Below are 17,968 nucleotides of genomic sequence, written 5' to 3' on the forward strand. Positions count from 1 at the left end.
ATCTGATTCTATAGATTTTTGTTCAAGTTAATAAATTTATAATGTCGCTTTGGCAAAAAAATATTTCTATTTTCATTTTGATATTTTTATAAAAGCAAAATTATAAAATTTCTAAAATATTAAATTGTTTTGAAACAAAAAGATATCTATTATATAAAAAGAACTTTATTTTAGATATGCTATATACAATATAAATTGAAAATTTTTGATATAAAAAAGTAAATTTCTTGAATTCTGTCAAAAAAATAGCTTATGATTGAAAAAAAAAGAATACATATATTATTAAAATATGTATATTTTTTTTTAGAACAATGATATTTGCTACGAAAATTTTTTATTGCATCTATATATTTATAAAAAGCCTTATTACACACGAAAGCTGGGTTATATGTTGTTTATATGATACAGTCCTAAATGATATAGAAGCATAAATGTTTTACAGCTTTTTCGTATTCACTCTCTATCTTCTACTTACTTAAGTCATACTTTCATATATTAAATGTTTCTTAAATCAAAATATTATTATATTTACGTATTGAATGCTAGAAGCCTTGTATCTACTACCAAGTAGATACGAATTATCAATGTTAATATAGAACGCAATACAATGATCGGATTCTTAAAGATACTTTTCAATAATACACAGTTTTTTGTTTATATAACTGTCACTTTTATTAGCCAAAAATTATCAGAATATTAGTATTTAATATTCATTTTTATTTTTTCATTAGAAAAATAGTATATTGCCTTATGCAATAAAAAAAGCATACGTATATTACAATCAGAAAGCATGAACTCATTTAAAATCATATATTTTTGAAAAAATTATGGGCAATAAAAATAAAAATATAAAGACAAATACACTAAAAATCATTTTAATCTAACAATGCTAATAGGCATTTGTATTTGAGTACTAGGCTTATAGTAAACCCTAGGTTTTCTTCTTATAGCCTAATAAAAGTATATATTAGATTTTGGATATAAAATGCCATAATAAGATACAAAATAACATTGGTAAGCTTATTCTGTGGAAATTCTTATTTTTCTTTAATATAGAAAAGCTCACTCGGAATAACCTTGGAAGAGCCTTTCTAAAATTTCATAATTTAAAGGTTTTTTTGATTAAAACGAACACAAAGTTTGCAGAAAAGAATATCTTACTATAAAATTTCATGTATAAAATCTAAGATAATATTGATTTCTTTTTTATAAAATTTTGAAATTTTTAATCTAGGTATATCTATTTATTAAGCACCATTTTTGCCTTCCACACTGTTTGAATCAAACTTTGTGTTGGCATCTATCTAGTTTTTTTATAATTTACAAACCATCGTTTTCAAGCTCACTATATACGTTTGATATGTTACCTTGGAATTTGAGTGGAAAGTGGTGTAATATTCACATTTGTATTGGAATTTCTTTACAGTACATATCTTCCCTATATATATCACAAGCCGATCATTAATCAAGTATTATTTTATAAATTTCAATGCATCATACATATTTGCTAGTATACCTATTGAATTTTTTGCATGCAAGTTTCTTCTCATAAACAGCAATAATTACATGTGCATTTCTAAGTATCTCGCAGGCTTTTTTATGTATATAATCTTCTTAGAATTTAAAACCATTTCAATCCTTATTTTTCGTAACACCAGCACTTTCAACCTTGTTTATAGTCGGCGTCTTCAAAATGAAGATTAAAAATAATCAAAAATTTGGATTTTAATTATATGTTGAGCAGATTTTTATCTGAATTATTTTTTACTACATCTATTTAGGATCTGAAGTATATCTATTTAAGTCATTCGTCAATATTTTTGCATGGCAATTCCTTTTTTTTAATGTTTATTTTATTTTTATGCTTCTGTTGACTAATAAATTACCCAATTTACAAAATTCTTAAATTTAGTTGTTAAAAAAAGCAAAAAAAATAGATTAACAACGAGATGGTAAATAAATTTAAGGAAAATATATACAAAACTAAAAAAATTTCTACTGTAATTCAAAAGCAATTCAAATAGATTTATAATGTGGGTCTTCAACTGAACTAAACTTAAAAACGCATTATATATAATAAATAGTGAGAACATTGCAAAAAAAATACACTTAATAATTTTTTATCTTGAATTAGCGTTTAGATAATTAAGCGATTTTTCTTGCTGAGAAAGAGTTTTAATAAAATTATTAAATACTTTAGAAAATCATAATCATATGTTTAAAATGTAAGTCTGACTTTTTATTTGCTTCCAGTAATTATCGACTCTTTCCAATTATGATCTTTTTGGGAAATACATGCATAAAAAATGTTACATTGAGTTTTTATATGGTTTATAGCTAGAAAAATATGCAAAAAATAAAAAAAAATATTTTTATTTGACGGTTTGCGTACAAAAATATTATAATTTCCAAAAATACGTTTTTTATGGCATAAAAATTGTAAAAACAATCCGTCCAATTGTATAAATGTACTTATTTTAATAATAAATTTCAAGGTTTTTTGACTCTATTTTCAAGCAAGTTACCCACACTTTTGGTTATACAGTATAGTTTAATCTACATATTCATTTTTTTTAGCAAATTAACATATAAAATATAATATTTTCACTTAAGCTTTCTGCATAGTATATGTACATTATAAGGTCGTTTTTATGCTGAAATCTAAATTTTTATATAATTTCATGGCAAACATATGTTTTGATATTAATTTTAATACATAAACATCCTTGTTATGAATTAGCTAAAATATTAATAAAACTATAAATTTCAATGTATAAATATGAATGAATTTGTGCAATGAAAAACTTTATGGAAATTTTCAAAATTAAACGCGCAAAACTAGATGTGTATTTAAGACAGCACAAAAATATTTTATACACGCAGTGATAATTTAGCAAATATATAATGCTCTATGGGGTTTAATTATAATTTGATTCATTTATTCTTTTTTACAATTGTAAAATTATGATTTAATTTCTTTTAATTTAATTATCTAAAGTAATTTTCATATTTTCGTTATTCGCTATATGCTTTAAAACTTCAATATTTATTTGGTTCACCTTTTATTCACACACATTTTATTCATTAACTACCTTTTTATCTTAAAATTAAATCACAGACAGCGTGATTTTTATCTTTACTAAATATCAAGTTCCATATTATACGCATCACTTTATATAAAATTTGCTCTATAAATTATCATCCTTCAAAAAACATAGGAATATTACGTTTTTAAAAAAAAATTTTTATAATGACAGTTAACTACTAAATATAAAAATATAAGTGCACTACATATTTTTCTATTTATCTCGTATTTTGCAGCTTATTATATTTTTAAACCAAGAATAAGTCAGAAAAAATCTTTTTACATGCTAAAACTTTTATGTTAAACCTTTTAAAGTCTGTTTTGCGTCTTAAATAACATTAACAAAAATAATTTTGTTTTTTTTCTTAATTTATCCGTAATTATTTTATGCTTCTTTTCTTGTAAGATCGACTTTTAAAGGATAAATAAATCATTAGTCACATAGATTTTTTTATTAATTTACACAAGATCATGGATCTATTGTCATCTTAACTTTAGTACCTATTAGAACGAAAAAAAGGAATTTATAACTTAAACTGGTTTTATTAACAGAATAAATATAAGTTAAACCATAAGAATATTATAATCTTAACGCACTGTTAGATGTGAATTAAAATGATTACAATATATATTCCAACTTTTACCTGATTTTAAGGTTGTTATTTTGCGTTTTTTCTTCAAGTATGACGTGATATATTTACCATTAGAACATCATATTTTTTTTCTTGGATAAGATCTCATCTATTAAATCTACGTTAATATTAATTTTTTTTTCAAAGTCCACAAATTTCAACTTTGTGCTTAATTACATAGACATCATAAATACCACGATAATTATTATGAGTTCCTTTTTACTCTTATGTCTATTACTATTAGTGCATAATTTTATATTTATGATAATGTAGAATTTAGTTTTTGGATATTTATCTACTCTTAAAAAAATCGATGAAAAAATAATTGCGGGTAGTTGCGTTAGGAGTGAAAAAGTATTAATTTGTTGTTGGAATATATAAATATGTGTTTTTTGCTTGAATCTACTATACTCCTACACTCTAGACAAATTGCAATTTATTTGTAAAAAAAGAATATTATTGTACCGATAAACAACCAAATATGTCAATTTTACAGTTTTTAGGCAAGGGAAGCTTTAAAAGAACTGCACTGTGTTGTTTTTATCATTTATGTGTCGTATAACCTTGTTGAAATTCGATTTATACAGGTCAAGGTATTTTTTGAAAAAAATTTATGGGTGGTATTATATTGTGACAGATAAATTATATATTTTTTAAAAATAAGATCTAGCTTTTAGGCTCATCGGTCTTTATTGGACTATACTATATTTTTTTATTCCGGGTATTCTTCTTCAGATTCAATTATGTTAGAAATTTTAGGCTCATCGGTCTTTATTGGACTATACTATATTTTTTTATTCCGGGTATTCTTCTTCAGGTGTAATTATGTTAGAAATTTGAGGCTCATCGGTCTTTATTGGACTATCCTATATTTATTTATTCCGGGTATTCTTCTTCAGATTCAATTATTTTGGAAATTTTAGGCTTATCGGTCTTTATTGGACTATACTATATTTTTTTATTCCGGATATTCTTCTTCAAATTCAATTATGTATGAAATTGTGTTATGCAAAGCCATATGTCACGATAATTTTAAATGAATTTTTTTTTGTATATATTTTCGATAATTATATATATCATTTTTATTATGGGTGGTATGGTTGAGTGGTTTACAAGTTGAACCCCAAGGTGAGGGGTCGCGGGTTCCACTTCTACCCACCCCACTAATATCCGAAACGAATTTACTCTAAAGAAAAATACCCAAGTGGGCGGCAAGTGAACAAGAAAAGATAAACCATAAAGACTTGACAAGTCATGAGAAATAGGATGTTGCTGTGTAAGCCGTTGAACTGTGCCTCCAGAATGAAAAAACCCCACACCGTGAAGCAAGGATATAGGTTAGTGTGGTTGTAGCTTGTAACTCTTAGCGATTAACAGTAGACATAATCCTTTGACCACCCTATAATGACTACCGCCTATGAGAAATGGCAGAATCCGAGTGAATTCGGGTGACAAGATATGCTGGGGGAGTTCCACATGGAGAAGGATCAGTAAAGCAATAGTTCCTATTAGTATAAAACGAACTTCCTAAAAGTAGAAGACGTAAAACATAAATAAAAAAAGTAAATTCAAGTAGAATTTGTATATTTTCTTTATTAAATAACTTAAATTTTCTTTAAAGTTTAAAAATTTAAAGTGAAAACCGTCTTTATAAATCATCTAACTTCATTCTATTTTATGGGATGGCTAAAATAAGATAAAGCCCCAAATTAGTCCAGTATAAGTATATCGCAACTTTTCTAAATTTTTACTTATGTTGTAATGCATTTCTTTATCTATAAACTATACAAAAATACACATATTACTTCTATTATTTTTTCGTGCTATATCATTTTCTCTGAGCCATATCTTTCATTCGAAGATACATGAAAATGAATTTAAGCCTTGACGTATATATTTAAAAATTCTTAAACCAACGTAATATAGTCAGTATGTAATTTGGACTCGATATTAAAACTATTGATGCCTTGAATTATATCTTGAATGTATAAAATAGAAAATATATATGTGAAGAAAACTCTTTTTGTACATGCTCATGATTCGTATTTTTTTTATCACGTGATATGATACATTTTCTAGGATGAATAAATAATTTATTTATTTTTTATAAAAATTTTAAGCTAGTATTTTGCAATTCTAAATGCATTAATATACAGATTTATAGAATAGACTACTTGTAAAATACCATACATGATATATAATCTTTTTTTTAACGCCGAGAAATATAAATTTCGATGTTAGAAATAAAAATGGATTTTATTTTCTTGATGATTCAAATATATACACTTAAAACGTTCTCGATAAATTAAGTATCCTTATAATAGTAAAAATTAATCTTTTTTGACAAAAAATCCTGCTTAATTTAGAAAGTAGTGTAATTCCAATATTTTAACTTGCTTCCCATACAAAAAATTATACTTTTTGACTTTTCGCTCCTATAATACCATTTATAGCATTTTATTAATGATAAAACTTAAAATTTTTATAAAAAAAAATTGGGTGAAGGCGCCTAGTTCGAAAAAATATATGCCTTAAACTTAGATTAATTTGAATGTATATGAAAAAACAGGCATTTAGCATTCTTTCTTAGCTAAATAATATATTTAAAAGAATAAAATCGAATATAAGTAACCAGTATCTCTTGGTAAATACATATAAGATGAAATCAAATATAAGTTATAACTATCCTACTTTTAATTTATATAAAATGAAATCACATTAAATTTAAGCAATAAGTATATTTAAATAAATATATAGATCAAATACAATCTAATTAACATATATTTCATGTATAATAAAATTTTTTAAACGCAAAAACGCATAAAATATGTCCACATTAAGTTTTTCTAAGTAATTCGTCAGATGTTCTAACTTTTTAAATACCGAACAATAGGACATGTATCATCTTGCAATAAAGTGTTTTAGAAAAGACTTAATAAATACACAATACATATAAATACAGTTAAAATTATAATCTTTTAACATCAATCATAACTTATGGATTTTAAATATTAACTTTTATTTTATTTTCTCAGTTTCCCAATCATCTTTTCAATCAGAAGGTATTTATAATGGTTAATTTAATATAAATATTGTCAGATATACATTATATTTGTGATTAGTCTTCCAATTAAAAACATTCATAATGTATATAAAACATGCTTGTGCATCTAATATCATATTCTTTTGCTATAAAATGTGCCATAATTTAAATAAAATTTTTTTATAACCTATTCCAGCCATGAATGGTATTATAATTGTTAAATATTTTTTATTTTTTACTAAATCAAATTTATATGTATCTACAGAAGAAATATTAACATTAGGTTTGCTTTATTCTAAATGATTTTTTCTCTGAGCCCTTAATTATTATCGAAAAAAAATTATTTTTAAGAATGTATATACCTATGTTGAATAATATTATTTAGTCATCATAAAAAATATTTGAACGACTCAGTTAAAATTTTTTTCTTTTTATAGTATTTATTTACAAAAAAATGTATAAATCATGGTAATATATTATTAAAATATATTAATATCATGTAGATCAATTGACTATTTTTTTATCGTACAAAATATTATATCGATCCGGATTCTCATCAATTTTTCCAATATACCATTTGTTTGTAAATTTTTTTTATGCATCATAGTAAACGATTATAGATTCGGATTTATATCTTAAGTTTGCTATTATATTTTATTATATTTATGAAAGTATAATATGCAACACCAAACACAATTATTGATATGAATTAGTATCTATAGTTACATATTTTATCTTATTATATTTAAGAAAAAAAATTTTAAATATAAAAAACAATCGTGGATGCGAAATATTATCTGCTTCTAAAATTTTGTTTTTTTATTTTTATAAATAAAGATCTGGTTGACATAGAAAATATTTATAGCGATTAAAAAGTAGCGATTGTCGGAGGTCTAGATATTCGAATTTTATTCTTTCACTATAATTAAATTATTGCGTATTATACTCACGTGAGTACATTTATAAATAGCAAACAAGTAATTATTTCGGCTATCTACATGAAAAGAAACACTCTTAGGTTATTCCATTGTAAATAATACCTTTTAGTTTATAAAGCATACTTGATTGTACCGTTGAAACATTTTTAATCAATTTTAGGATGCAAGTGCTAGTTATAAAATCTAAAATTGATATTAAGAGGATGTTTAATCGTAGCGGTAACCCGTCGGTGTGGTCAAATTTAAACTGTTTATCTTTTTTTATTATACTTGAATTTTATTTTTCTAAAAAAAATATTAACATTATAGAAATATTTATATAATTAATATTCATATCATCTATAAAACTAATGTCTAAAGAAGAGTTTTTTTACTTATTTAATACTTGTGATTTCTAGATTAGACTCTTTATTTTTCAAAAAAATATAAGAAAAAAAGATTTTTAAGAAATCTAGGCTATTATATAGAAAAGAAATATTTAGAAACACTGGAAATATATTAAATGGTTATAATTTTTCTTATATCTGAAGAGTTTAATAAAATTATAAAACTATTGATAAAAGATGTAATGCTATTGATCCTTTAGAAAATACTTTTGGAAAATAATCAAATGCTAATTAAAAAAGAAGAAAAATGTCTAAATTAAATATATTCACACTAAAAAACTTGAATATCCTAGGAACTTCATATTTTTTTTATTTAAGTAGAATATGAACCATTGGATCTTAAACCTGATATTAAAAAATAAAATGAAGATAGATACTAATATATTAGTGAAGTTGGGAAATAAAGAAACTATTTTTTTATTTTATTTTTTGTTAATACTATCATATTTATTTAGAATAAAAAATTATATACGTTTAAATTATATCAGCCCTTTTTGAATATCGAAAAAAAAATTTCGCATAAAGGCTTGATATCTTGCGATAACAATAAGTGAATTTTTTTCAAGAAAATAAAACAGTTGAATTTTAATAATCAAAGTTAAAATTTTTATCACTCCGTCTTTGTTTTTCTTCTACTGATCAGAGTGTATACATAATGATTTCATAAATTACTATTCCATGTTTTTCTTCTACTGATCATAAGTATATGCATAATGATTTCAAAAATTACTATTCCATGTATTGATATATCTGGAAATATGTCAATTCTTTGAATTTCTTTTATATTTTCTAAAAATGAATATGGTCAGATTTTTAGTGATTTTGCAATATGCCTACAGAACAAATATTAAATGAAAGAAAAACAAGCCTCAAAAATGACGTGTAAATTAGAATTATTCAATAATCCTATTTCTTTATTCCAAAAAAGAATAGGAATGGAAAAGCAGTACATACATATTTGTTAATATATTTAGACCACAATTTTTATAAACACTTTTGATTGGATATTTATTTATGAAGGTATTTTCTTTTTATCGATTTTATCTATTTAGACGTAATCAGCGTGTTGGGAATATCGCACAACTCCTTAATACATCTTTTATCCCCTGCCCTGATCTATATCCATTAAATTGCTCTTCTTCTCTAAATGAGATGAGTTCAAGTGTCTTGCGGTGTGAGAGTGCTTGCATGTATGCTTCCACTTCATCCAGGATTTTCAACTTCTTAACATATTTTTTATGACTAACTATATTATATTTGACATTTCGTATGAAGTCATCTGCTAATGACGACCGTTCACGTAATAAAATCTTAATTTTTAGCCTATAAAAATAAAACATAAGTAAAATATTCTAAATTTGTGTTTAGTATTGTAAGAATTCATATTAAAGTATGATTAAAGATAAATAGAAAGAAAGAATTTTTCTATGTGCATATCAGCTTCTCGTTCCTTGTAAAATATCACAATCATACCACACTATGTGGCTTAAATTATATACGTGCACCGAGAAATCAATTAAAAAAGTATAATTAGCATATTAAAGTGTTTTTTATATTAAGAAGATTTATTATACTGTATAACATCTAAACATATTCTCAGCACACTCAGAGGGGCGATAAAAGTTCACATTTCGGAATTTAAAAGACCCTTCCGTGAAATCCTGCTTTAAAGACATAAATATGTATTTTAGACCGCATTTTTACTAATGAAGAGATGTAAAAGCATTATATAATCTTTCTAAAGAGCAACCTGACGTTATGTTTATATAAGATATAATAGATAGAAAGTAAATTTACCCTCAATAAATAAAATAAAGGCTCAAAAAAAATATTTGTATTCCTTAGCCATTAAATCTTATAAAAGTTGATAAAATATGTGCGCTCCTCTTCTTTTAACTAGAATATTGCTTTATAAAAACTTAAAAAAGTAAAAATTTTTAATATTTTAATATTTTAACAAGGGTATTAATTTGCGTTTTCATGGATATAATATGGATAATTTTATGCAGCTATTTCTTGAGAAAAACAAAAATTAGCATATTTATAATATAAGAGATGGATTAAAATGCGAGTATTCTTCTTTGTAAAATATTAATTTATATTTCTGAACATTGGATTATAAAAAAAGGTTTAATAACTGGTTAGCTGCCGACTTCTCAATTATATTATATTATGAATATATTTTTAAAAAAAATTTTCATATCGGATTCGATTTAGCTTGCAATACTTATTGGTTCTTTTATTATAATTGGATTATATTTTGAAATAGAAATGTGATTATAGCATTAAGATCTCCATTTACATAAATTTAGATCCTTCATTAAATTACAAAAAAAAATATATTAAAACTTAGAATTCAAATGATTTTATAAATAATCATGGATGTCTATAGAAATTTATACATCTTAAAATATCTTTATAACATATATAATTTGTTCATTTATTAAAATTCCTCTTTTTTAGTCTAAAAAAATTTAATTTGCATTTTTTAGGATCTTTAAATATTATCTTTTACAAGCTTGAAATGTATAAAATTCCAAAAGATTTTTTATAAACTTTTTTCCGTAATATAGTTCTATTTCCACAAGAAAAATCAAATGCATTTGTTTTCGATATTCCTAGTGAATATCTAAAAATAACGGTACAAATATATATATATTCATTTGTACCTTTTATATATTATTAGTCTCGCCCAGAAATCTTAAGTCTATTTTTATATTATATATCAATTTATTTCTTTTCGTCTTTTACCTTTAATCTTCTTTGTATGAGCATATAATATTTTCATTCATAGAGGAAAAAATTGAAATGGATATATAGGTTTCAATAAATCAAATAATCTTATTTGATGTGAAAATAAGATAAATACGTTGTTCCATAATAATTGTAAAAACGATACAATTTTAGATTATATCAAAACTTGATTTCAGTATGAAAAAAACTATATGCTGATTTTCAAATATTTCTAATTCAAATATGATATTAAAATAGTAATATTCAATTCTAAAAGAATACATACATTAAATGTATTAAATCACAATTTATTTTTCTTTTTCACATGATAGTTTCCATTGCTGAAAAACTATGTAAGATGTTTATGCTGATTCTAAGCTATAATTTACATTATAAAAGAAAAATTGGACTTATAATTTTCTAAAATTATAAAAATTAGACTTATAGTTTTCTAATAATAATAAAGATTAGACTTAAATCGTAACACAATCTTATTATAATGAGATGAAAATATTGATACCTTTGCGGTAAATCAAAAAGAAAATTTTGGTGTATGTCATGAATATTTTTAAGTTGAACGCATAACTAGCGCATTATATACATTGCTATAATAAAACTTCAAAGTTATCATTATTTAGATATAAATCCTTTTAATTTCATGAGCTTACTTAATGCAACATTTTATATATCTATTTAAACAAAGGTTGTTTTTTAATGTTTTACGGTTATTGAAATACATTATAATTTATGAGTATTAGTTATAAATTAGCCTGTTCACCATCAGCTAGTTTTTATAGGAGACTACAACTTAACTATTGAAATTATAGAGTCGCTTAATATATAATAAATTTTAAAAAATAGTTTTAATGCTATGAATACATATCTTGAGATGGGACCTTATGTGGCTCTAATATTTGCAGGAAAATTTCGACTTTAATGAAATTACATAAAAAAAAGTCATATCAATTGATTAGCTATCATTTATAAAATTACAAATATGCAGCATTTTTTTTGATTAAATGTCATAGTAAAATCGCACAAACCTAAATTATCAGATTTCTGTACTAAACACATATAAATAATTAAGGACTAATAATTCGCGTAAATACTTTAATTAAATTCCAAAAAAGCAAATAATATTAAAACCATCACAACTAACTAAAACCATGCAGTTTTAAGCCTGATTGGATACTAAGAACTCAAAACACATAAAAAAGAGAGAAATAATCTACCGAAAAGAAAAATGTCTACAATATACAACTAACGATAAGCTATAAAATTCAAGGCATTCTTTGGTTAAAATAACCAGACTTGTTGTTATCCGCACCGATTTTTTTTCATAAATATATGTTATTGCCAAAGATTTTTACATTTTATATACTGCTGCAGATGAATCATTTAAGCACATAAATTAATGTAAATAGAAAATTATTTGACTTTTTAATTAAATATATTATCTAGAAAATTCCTGTGATTTATTTAAATTTGAAAATTTTATATTTTATTATGTGAAACAAACAATGTTTTTTGTCCTTTATGACTAATAGTAAACCATTTTAACCAAGAAGTCGAACGAAAGACATTTTTTATATTTTGCGGATTTAACAACTAAAAAAACCCACAAAAAAAATTTTCTTATATTATTGAACAATCAATCACATTTTTTATATATGTACACTATTGTGATATTTTATATCGCATCTCTCATATAAGATATATTATGATTTCCGCAAAAGATTATAAAAAACAGTTTTTTAATGAATAGTCTAGAAATGCAAACCTTTTTATAATATTTAGATTCTTTTATCTTAAAATGATCTGTTTATTATATGTTCTGTGTCTGGTTTACATAGAAATTGCGTTATTTTGTAGGTTTTAGACTACTTTAGTTCAAAAAAACTAATGATTGCTCAAACAAAAAGTTTGATGATATTAGATATTAAAATCATCTGTAAAATCGCATATCCAAAATATAATTTTTAAGGCTATATTATTAAGTTTTATAAGATTTTTAGCGTTTTGTGTATTCTGCAGATGGCATTTTAAACCTTATCTTTACTAGTTGCATCGAAAAGATTATATTTCATCAGAAATAAAAAAATTATTTTTTGATACAAAGCCTCAATGTGTTAAATTCAAGATTAAATTAGCGAAGATGAATAACCCAAAAATTATTATAACTAAAATCTTTGCTCCTTTTTTTCATGATTTTTTTTGTGTTTTTATTTCATATTAATTCTAAAATATTCTTGAAAAATTTATTTATTATTCTTGAAACAGGTAGAAATAAACGATAAAAAACAATTTTAATGGTTTGATTTCTATGCCCGTAAAAAAAAATGATTCCGGCGTTCTAAAATTCTTATTTTTTTTTGCTTTTAAAGTATATTAAAGAGATGTATGAAAAACAATTCAAGATTTTCTGCGTAATAATTTTTCATGTTTGTCAAGTACCTCTTCTAATTTATGCTTCGAATGTATATTTTAAATTGCTTTTGAATCAAGAAAAATATAATTTTTATGCGAGATTGCTTATTTTATAATCCAAGTCAAATTTATATAATACCTGCCATATTTATATAGAAAAAAGCGAAGACAGCCGAAAGTCATAGTTTTTTAAATATATTTATAACATCTCACTGCGAATTTCTTATGAAATCGCGAAGATTTTTGTCTTGAAAATTTTTCAATACTGCAATAGTATAGATTTAAAGTGATGATAAACTTTTTTATAGTTATTTGTATTTAAAAATATTTGGCGTATAACAGTAATGACTTTCAGCCTACCAAGCTAAATAGAACTTTTTTATTGAGGCGATTTCTAAATAAATTATAAATTTTTGAAAATAAATATTAGTATCATATTAGAAGACGAACGACAAAAATCCATATGAATTTAAAAAATTAGAAACTATGTGCGCAATATATAAATTGTATATTCAACACCTTTATATACTCTATTATGAGCTATATAAGCCATTTTTATATAACTATACTATGTAAACACCTTTATGATTCTAAAATAAATCTTTAAAATTTTAGCAGATTACAATAAGTTATTTTTATAATAAGTATGAGCAATAAAATAGAAAATAAACTCTAGTAACAAAAAAATTCGATTATTAAGTAACTTCTTGACTATTTTTAAAATTGTAAAAAGAAACTGAATATAAAATTATTTGCTCAAAATTGTTTATTTACGGTATAATGTCATTTCGATTGTAAAAAAAATATTTATCTGCTTAAATAAACAAAAAATATAACAATTTACACAAGAATATTATTTTAAAGGCGCATTATAAATAGTTTAAGGATCTACCGAAAATACAAAGTTTGATTTTGTTTTTTAGAAAAAAATATTCTGAACTGCTTTATCGTTTTATTTTATTTTTTTCGACATCATATTTTTTTCTATCTCCATATAAAATGTACCAATTTATCTAAATAAATAAATTAAAACATATTTTTTCATATGAAATATATGATTGTATAAAATTTTCTAGATTCGGTGGCGTTGTAACATGAATCGAAGCATATTGATATATTTAAATTAGATTCATCTGGCATCGTTCTATGATAAAATAATAAAAAATGAGCGTTTTCGTATAAAAAAGGAAAAGATTCATTTTTCAGACCTATCGACGATCATTTGATATTTTTGTATGATTTATACGTTTATTTTGCACATGTAAGGAGTTACACTGTGATGTAACTTGAAACATTATAAAAGAAAAACATATAAAAAAAAGGAATTTAGTTATGAAAAAATTTATCTTGAGCATTATATCTTTTTATATTTACAACATTGCCAGCAATAGAAGTTGATTTAACACGCCTATAATATCAATTATATGTATATTATTATTTTTGTGATCCTCTTTTATCAAGATTATATGTAATTTTTTTGGAATTGATGATTTAAGAATCTTAAGTTAAACAGAATGTTTAAAATCCATTCCTGATTAATTTAATATATTTTCTTTCACACAGAAATCTTATCTAGTAGAACGATAAACTAAGCTAAAAAAATGTAGGAAATCTTATATCGTGTGTTATATCATAATTAAACTGGGATTTCATTTTCTACATGGATAATTATTATTTCCAGTGTTCATTAAAATATAAGGATCTCCAAAACTTTATGGTTAAACAATTTTTTTCGTCTATGGTAAGAAATAATTACTATCTATTAAAATGATGTGATACACAGATGAATCTGATTTTTTTTATAATTTACGTAAAGAATAAAAAGAAGCATGTGAATCTTTATAGACATGGAATGATATATTATTGGAAATCTAATAAATCACCATTTTTAATTAATATAATACGATCGAATGTTATCTACCATGACAGCTTATATATTTATTTTAAGGTTATATTTCTTATAAAATTTTTTGTTTACTTGCGTCTAACTCATGATTGCTCTACACGGCAATTTGCTGTTATATTTTATACAAAACCATCTAATATCTAATCATTGTACATTTTCACGTCTAAGATTTTTATTTGTAAGATCTTTCATAAATCTATTGTTTTGCATATGTATTCTTTCTTTCGAATCTCATATCCATAATCTAGAGCATATACAATAAAAAGTGGTGTTTATGCATATATTTGCTATGCATAAAACCAAGATTAATCTATTATATGCATAAACAAATGTAAAACGGCTATAAATTAATACAGTAAATTTTTTTTTTGCGTCAAAATTTGCATTACCCATAATGATCAAAAATTTGATATTTATATTTGTTTATTAGGTAATTATTTGATTTTAAATCAGTATTTTCTATTATTTCTAAATGGAAGATAATAAAAAGCTCTTATACTTTTATCGAATTTTGTACACATATAACATAATGTAGTAAATTTATCGCCAGTGTTATTTAGAAGTATTTACTTGGATATTTTTTTGCGGCTTCGATATATGGTTTATAAAAAGAGCTGAAACATAAAAATCAACAATTTTCACAATAATATAAATGTATGTAGTCAAATTTATTACAATATTGTATTTAAAAATGATGTGTTATAAAAATTAGCTTTCACTTTTAAACATAGATTTGAAGTGAAATAATTCTATAAACAACATGGCAGTTTTTATTTGTATTTATCGTAGAAAGTTTTGTCTTGAATAAAAAAGTCCGACAAAAATGTAAATCATCTTATAATTATTTTGATATGCTTTGTTGTTGATAATTCACGCCATTTATTATGACTCATAAAATTTCTTATGAATTAATAATTTCAAAAATTCAACATTTTAACATAACGATATACACTACAATTAAATAACAATTCTGTTTAGAAAATCAATTTATGACACAACAAATTATGTGCGTATTATTCTTTTCTGCTTAAAACTTTGTATTTCTCATCAGAAACGACATACTTTTATACTTAGATATTTTATTGCTCTAAATAGCTTTTTCTGTACCTTCTCCGTACTTTTACTGTAATTTTGCGATATTAATACGATCATATTAAGTCAAGCTGCTTGATCTTTAATGGATTTCTAGCATACTAATATTCGAAAAGCGATATTTTGAGATCTAGTGAATTTGATGTCATATAAACCTATTTGTATTTTAAAAAACTAGTTATAACATTAAAAGGTTAATTTTTCATTTACATATAAATTTTATTTTTTTTTCATTTTGAAAAAGTGTAGACTTTAATAAAACGTTAAGATATGATCATATCGTCTAAAAAGATGCTTATAATCATCCAAGTCTGTATTTATGAATTTCAAGATGTAATGGTACTTCTATTGATTTAAATAAGTAATGCTTATAGCATATCAACAATACGACAAACAAGCTAAACTTTATTTCCCTGTTCGCCTTCAAGAACACATAAACAAGAAACTTAAGATATATTTCAGTGTATATCTATAATTTTGGATAATTAGGCCTTATATTCTTTTTGTCTTCTTTGTTTTTATTATTGTCATACTATAGGTTTAAGCAAGCATCAACATTTAAAATTGTATTAATGCATTTTATATATTTTTTATACAAAAGCTGTACAAAATCCTATATCAATATTCAAAAACGATATGGTGATATATTCATTATAATCAATTTCATTGTATTTTTTTGTAAAATTGATCAACTACTGTGTGTTTATATGTTTCATCTAATTTAAATATTCTATATTTTTTACAACTTACAAATAAAATATTATAATTATATTGCTAAAAAAAAATGATAATTTCTAATAACAGGACATAAAGAAAGTGAAATCTAGGAAAATGTTAGGATATGGTTACTCATTGAGTTTCTAAAATTATCTAGATTGTCGATATTAAAATATATGCTGTATTATAATAAAACAAAAAGAATATCAGATTTACATTTTATAAATTTTTTAGCACACTATTCGAGTTATTAATAGACTTCTAAATTCCAAGCTATATTTTAAAGGTTAAAAAGGTTTCATAGTTAATAATATTGCTAAATAATCAAAAGGTGTTTTATATAGATTTCTAATGACTTCGCAATACGGAACGTAATAAATCGGTTGAAAAATATATTCAATAAATTTATGTTTGGTTTATCAATATGCTATTCGTGCACTAAAATCAAAAAACATTGGCCAAGCTTAGTTGAAAAAAATATAAACCCCTTTCTTAGTTTTGTTCCTTAGTACTAAAAATATGTACATACCATAACGAAAATCAAAGTCTAATGGATAAATTTTTTATTGCAAATAACTTATCATGTAAATATAATATATAATTTATTATTATGAAATACAAGAAATGTTCGTATAATTTATTAAGAGATATTATTTAAAAGTTTTATTTGTTTCTATTTTTTTAAGACCTATTTCAAAAGAATAACATTTATGCTACAATTTTAAGGGATTTCATTACACAATAAAATACTCGAGTTTTATAATATAAATTCATTTTTTCCAAATACTTGCAGGTGCGTTGCAGGCAAATAATATACAATAAAAGGCGATTTATATTATTTTATTGCGAAAAAATTGGGTAAAAAACCAAAGAGTATCACGTCAAAATATTATTCTGAAATATGTCTATAGTGGACGCTTATATAATTTTTGGATATCAAAATATTTTTTAATGAATTCAGAAGTGGTTTAGCGAGGTTAAAATCAAATTTCACACATCTAGAAAATCA

Source organism: Rhyacophila brunnea, unplaced genomic scaffold, assembly GCF_057557595.1.
Source record: "Rhyacophila brunnea isolate RB1 unplaced genomic scaffold, BYU_Rbru_1.0 scaffold_100, whole genome shotgun sequence".
NCBI classification, from domain to species: domain Eukaryota; kingdom Metazoa; phylum Arthropoda; class Insecta; order Trichoptera; family Rhyacophilidae; genus Rhyacophila; species Rhyacophila brunnea.